This window comes from Myotis davidii, unplaced genomic scaffold (genome assembly GCF_000327345.1).
Source record: "Myotis davidii unplaced genomic scaffold, ASM32734v1 scaffold710, whole genome shotgun sequence".
Classification (NCBI taxonomy): domain Eukaryota; kingdom Metazoa; phylum Chordata; class Mammalia; order Chiroptera; family Vespertilionidae; genus Myotis; species Myotis davidii.
In genome coordinates, this window is record NW_006284328.1 from 233,054 (window position 1) to 239,157 (window position 6,104).

General features: G+C 43.0%; 1 pseudogene; it reads right to left on the reverse strand.

The window, feature by feature from the left end:
- Positions 1-1,011: 1,011 nt before the first annotated feature.
- On the reverse strand, positions 1,012-2,645 carry LOC102759414 (annotated as a pseudogene).
- Between the last annotated feature and the right edge of the window lie 3,459 nt (positions 2,646-6,104).

Here is a 6,104-nt window from a genome sequence, read left to right on the forward strand (position 1 = left end):
AAGTCTAATAATTTTTCCCAAGTCACCTAAATAAATGACAGAATCAGAACTAGAGTATAGGTCTTCTGGCTTTTAGAACAGTATTCTTTCCCCTGTGCCACTCTTCTATGCAACCTTTCAATCTTGCATCCATTCATTCATTTACTAAACAAATATTTCCTAAGCACCCACTGAGGGTCAGAAGAGACTGTGCAAGCCCAGCTGGCGTGGCTCAGTGATTGAGTGTCAGCCTATGAACCAAGAGGTCACGGTTCAATTCCCAGTCAGGGCACATGCCCGGGTTGTGGGCTTGATCCCCAGTGTGGGGCATGCAGGAGGCAGCCAATCAGTGATTTTCTCCCATCACTGACGTTTCTATCTCTCTGTCCCTTTCCCTTCCCCTCTGAAATCAATAAAAATATACTTGATTTTTTAAAAAGAAGAGGCTATGCAAAAAAAAATTACTGTAATAACTTTTATGTAAAAGGTCCAGAAAATACAAATCTATAGAAACACAAAATAGAGTAGTGGTTGCCTGGGGCTTGGAGTTAGGCAGGGGCTGGGTGGGTGGGCAGAACGGAAGTGACTGCTCCTGAGTCCAGGGTTTCTTTGGGGGGAAAGACAATGTGTGTTCTCTAACTGCTGAAAATGTTAAGAATTCTCTTAATAAAAGTGACCTGACACCAGACCATGACTTCAGAAGTGTTAATGTTGAAATGTGGATGCCAACATGTCTGTTAACAAAACTGCTGAATGGTGTTTGAGAAATCAAGTAGTTTTCGTTTACAGATACTTTTCTAAGTCAATTCTCTACCCCTCCCCCATTCTGAGAAGTACTTGTACAGGCTGCTGAAGAAAAAAAAAACTAATTCCTTTTAAAAAACAAATCAGAACCTATGTACAAAACGTGCAACGGGAGAGTGTACGTGGGTGTTATTGCAGACCTGGTTAAAAGCGATGCAGCTGCTACGTGACACAATGTACCTTTACTTCTGCACCGATGAGTCTTCCCCCCTCCCTTTCTGAAAGAAGTTCATTTTCAGAGCATGGACTATAACACAGCATATAACGCAGACACAGAAACAAAGAAGTTTGCTAATTCTTTATATTTCCAGCTGTTGAGACGATATTTTTTTGAGAGCTGAGGTTACCTCTAGCAGCCAAACCAGAGGCAGCAGAGGCCAGAATGCTACAGCAATTGAAAACAGTACATGACCACCTCTCTTTTAGCATGTTCTTTATTCTCCTCTTCTAGAAGTGGTAGACATCGGTTTCATTTGAATATCTGTCGTCTTAAAGAGCTGCATCTCCCACAGTCATGTCATCTGAAGTCCCTTCACCTGTTGCCTCTATTGTGGGGTGTGGCTACAGTGTTTGGACAGGTTCAAGCCTTGGACTAATGAGAAGGCACAGTCCTCTCATGGCCATGTGCAAGTCCCAGCTTGGAAGGCAGAGCCCTCTCAGAACAATTATAGCCAACAGCTATCGTTGTGAGCTTGAACCTATGGTCTGAGCACGTGGCCCCACGTGGCTGAGTGATGTGGGCTTGATAGAGTTCAGGTGCATGTAATTGAGTAGGATCAAAACTCACGAGAATGTTGTAAACATCTTGGTCACGCCCCTACTTTGCCTTGTGGAATCTGCTATAAAATAAAGACACGGCTTGTGGGCGTCATCGCTGTCTCTCAGAGAAGCAGTGTCGCACTGAGACCCAGCTTTCATTCTCTTGTCTGTCTTTTCTAAGCCTTTCATGGCCCCACTCAGGGTCACTGAACCAGGCTGAGCTGGCATGAGTATGCCATGGCCGTGCCGGCTCCCCACACTCTATGTTTGAAACGCCATACCTGACATTGTCATGATGGGGATCAGACGTGGCAACAGTAGAACTGATACAATTTGGCCAACAGCATTTTCCCTCGTAGAGCACTCTCTTTTCAGCCTGCCAACTACACGGGTTTCTTCATCTTGAGGGTTGAGGAGGTCTTTCTAAACCCAGAACATCCAGTGCTCTCTCACTTAGCATAAGGACAGGGGGAGGTGTTTGCAGTGCCAGACATTTAAAGGAAGTTGACTGGAATGAGGCAAAGATCTGCTGGTCTTGAACATGAAATGTCTTCATTATTTCCTGCTATGACAATCCTCTCCGACACTTGCATAATCACACCAGCATGTGGAACTCTTCTTAGAACTTTTGTTCCGGGTCAGCATTTGATGGGGCTACCCTTACGTTTTCCAGGACCCTCGTTTCCTGACTAATACCTGTGGACACAAAAAGGGCCACTTACTAAACCTGACAAGCTCAGGTGAGGCCTGCGTGGTGGCCGTACAAACTCAGAGACCTCCAATAAGCACATAGGATGGTCTGAAATGAAAGCTTTCCAACTCAAAGCAGTTCGAGGAGGGTAGCCATGACCTAGGGCAGTGGTTGGCAAACTGGCCCCTTGAGTATGGCTCTTCCACAAAATACCACATGCAGGCACGCACCTACAGTGCAATTGAAACCTCGTGGCCCATGCCACGGGGCCAAAGAGCCGCCTGTGGCTCGAGAGCTGCGGTTTGCCGACCGCTGTCCTAGGGAGGTATTGTTCCTTAACAAATGCCAATCTTCACCTTAACTGAGCCTGTCGGTTGTCTTTTTGCATCTAAGATAACATACCTGGTAGCATACCTTTCCAATATCAAGCAATTCCTCTTTCTCCAGAGCCCTCAGCGCACAATCACCATGCTGTTAACTGTTCACTAGCCTGTGTACCCGCCTATGTAAAAGAGACATATGTCTATTCCTTCGCTTTTTATTCAATCCCAGAGGTTTCCCCACTTTGCTTTCTCCTGACTCTGTGGTCTATCAGCAATGGACTTCATGGAACCCTTTTACACCTTCCGCTTTGACTCTGATGTATAAAATAAGTGGTAAAACTGCCATTTGGGATGCATTTTCTTAATCCTTTGAGATTTTGCTTCCCAGCAATTGTGGTCAGTTTAGATCACATAAACTCATAAAATTCTTACAGATTTGGACGTTTCTTACGTTGTCATTTACTTGGACCACCTGCAGACCCAAACCCGTGCTAGGCACCAGCAGGGGCCATTGTGTGCCATTGGCTCCTTGTTTTGCATCAGGTGAACTTGGGTGAGTTTTTGTGTGGGGTTTTTTGTTGTTGTTGTAGGGGTTTTTTTTGGGGGGGGTTGCTTTTTTGTTTGTTTTTAAAGAATAGTTTATTGTTTTGTTTTTGTTTTTCTTTAGTGAGAGAAAGGGGAAGGGAGAGGGACATAGAGAGAGGAACATTGATGTGAGAGCACAGCATCTATCGGCTGCCTCCTGCATGCCCTCTACCAGGGATCGAGCCCAAAACTTGGATTCATGGGACAATGCCCTACCAACTGAGCCACACTGGCCAGGGTTTGAGGAGGTTTTTTAAAAATATATATATTTTATTGATTTTTTTACAGAGAGGAAGGGAGGGGGATAGAGAGTTAGAAACATCGATGAGAGAGAAACATCGATCAGCTGCCTCCTGCACACTCCCTACTGGGTATGTGCCCACAACCAAGGTACATGCCTTTGACCGGAATCAAACCTGGGACCTTTGAGTCCACAGGCCGACGCTCTATCCACAGAGCCAAACTGGTTAGGTTTTGGAAGAGGTTTTAAGGTGAGAGTTTTATAAGTAAATTTCCTGTGCCTCAGCAATGGTTATAGAGGGCCATGTTTTTAGAGCCATTTCAGCTTCTATCTGAATTAATATCCTTAGTAGTCCTTGTTGGGTTAGGCAGGGTGGGAAGTTTTTTTCTGCCAAAGACTGTTTGGATATTTATAACATCATTTGCAGACCATACAAAACTATCAACTTAAAAATAAGCCTGCTATATTTGATCAAACATTTAATTAGCTCACCCCTAGTGCCTTGGCAGGGCCAGACCACATGATTTCTTGGGTCTTATACAGCTGGAACTTCCCCACCCCTGGGACCATTAGGGGTAAGCACATTCCCATAATTAAGTTCTGACGTTTATACATAAAATTCCTTTCTTAATATTCATTGCCCTGATTTAAGGTATGAGATCCTGATTTTATTTGAGCTTTTCTTTGTTTTTGTTTTTAATTCTCAAGGTGGAACTAAGCGTTAAGGGTTGACAGAACCCAAGCTAAGGCATGATGAGAGGAAAATGGGTGCCTGGTTTTTAACTTTGGCTTTTCAATCAGAATTGCTTTCTGGGAGTCTGAACAAAACCCTTTTGCTGGATAAATGAGAGCCTGAGCTCACTTGTCTCTGAAGATGAGGGGCCCGTCCTCCAGTCTGAGTCTCGGGTATTCTTAGGTGACAGAGAATCTCTGTGGAGGTGTCAGGGGGCATGCCCCCATGACGTGCAGGAGCCCCACAGGGAATTCCAACCCAAGTAATTAATTACATGACTCATCTGGGACATGCACACCCAACTAAGTTGCCCCAGAGGGAAGCTTCTGTACAAATGGTAGAGAGATCTAATCAACCAATGTCTGTTTTTCAATCAGGACCTGTTTCCTTCCAACTACGGGATGATATGAGGCAGTATATATTTTTGCTAATCAAATATGCCCCAATTCACTTAATAGGGCAAAATTTTCTTAAAACTAATGTCCACATATCCTTTTTCCAGAAAAGTGAAATGTATTTAGAAGTAAACAAATAAGATACTGAACCAATTGGGAAAATATTGATTTTAAAGAAACATTTCTCCACAAGAGGAACTTAACGTTTGTTACAGGACATTCCAATACAACTTCAGGCCTTTTCCAGTTGCCAATATAATTTTATGCATGAAATGAAATTAAGCCCAATATACACGATCACTTTTTTAAAGGGGCTTATAATTCCATGTATGAGCTCCTGTAATTCTCCTATCCTTCCAGTAAAGAAACTCAATAGGAAAGGGTGGAAGATTTGTACACAATCTCATAGCTATAAATCTTCTCAAACACCCTGTTATTCAAAATTTACATAACCAATTATTTGCTATTCCTGTGGACTGCCAATACTTGTCAGTAATAGATTTATATAATGCCTTTTTCAGCATTTCTGAAAAAATAAATACCTCTTTGCTTTCACCTGAGAAGATCACGAGTTTACATGGATATACAGAGTCCCACCTATTTCTCTTAGATACTAAAAGCTGATTTAAATAATATTAAATTTTCTAGAGATTTCACTCTGACACAATATGTGAATGAATTACTTTTATGTTCTAGGGCAAAATTTGCCTATTACAACCAATTGAGCCACACCTGCCAGGGTATGGCACTAAATCTTATCCCTTCCCTTGCCTGCCTTCTCTACCCCACCCCTTCTCTCTCTTCCTTTCTCCTCTTCTTATCTTCCCTTCTCCCCTTCTCCATCTCCTCCTCCTCCTCCTCCTCCTCCTCCGGGGTACTTACAGCAACTGATCTCTTTCTCACATTGATTTCTTCTTCTTTCTCTCTCTCTCTCTCTCTCTCTCTCTCTCTCGGTCCTGAAAGAGCAAAGGAACAGAAAGTATTCTAGGTTGGATTTTCCCCTTGAAAATATGGTAGACATCCCAACTGTTCCTCACATTTCCTCTTCGTGGAACACAGGAAAACTGCACTTCTTTGCCCCACTGAAATTAGGCATGGCCATGTGACCATTCTGACCAGTTAAATCTATGTGGAAGAAACATGTGTCATTCCAGGTGGAAGGAATTAAGCCATGTTCTCATATCCTGTTGGTGTGGAGATGGCAGCATTATAGGTGGAAGGATCTCCATCAGTCTGGGTTTCTGACTATCAGATATGAGCAGAGCCCCCATGCTGACATGTATTGGACATGTAAAATAAGTGAGAAATAACTTCTCTTGTAATCAGCCACTGAGAGAGATTGAGATATTGTCTGTTACTGCAGCATAACTTAGCCCAACCTGACTAATACATAAGGAATGTTGTGGGGAGAAGGATTCAAAGCCCTTTAAAATCCCTTTGAAACCTCAGATAATGAATTCAGACTCTGCTATAGGCAAAACTGTAATCCCATATGCTATTTAGACAACTCACTGTAATCACAGAGATTCTCTGAATCCTTCTTTGATGGAGAGAACTGCTTTCTCCTTGAACACAACGTAAACGATGCATTCAG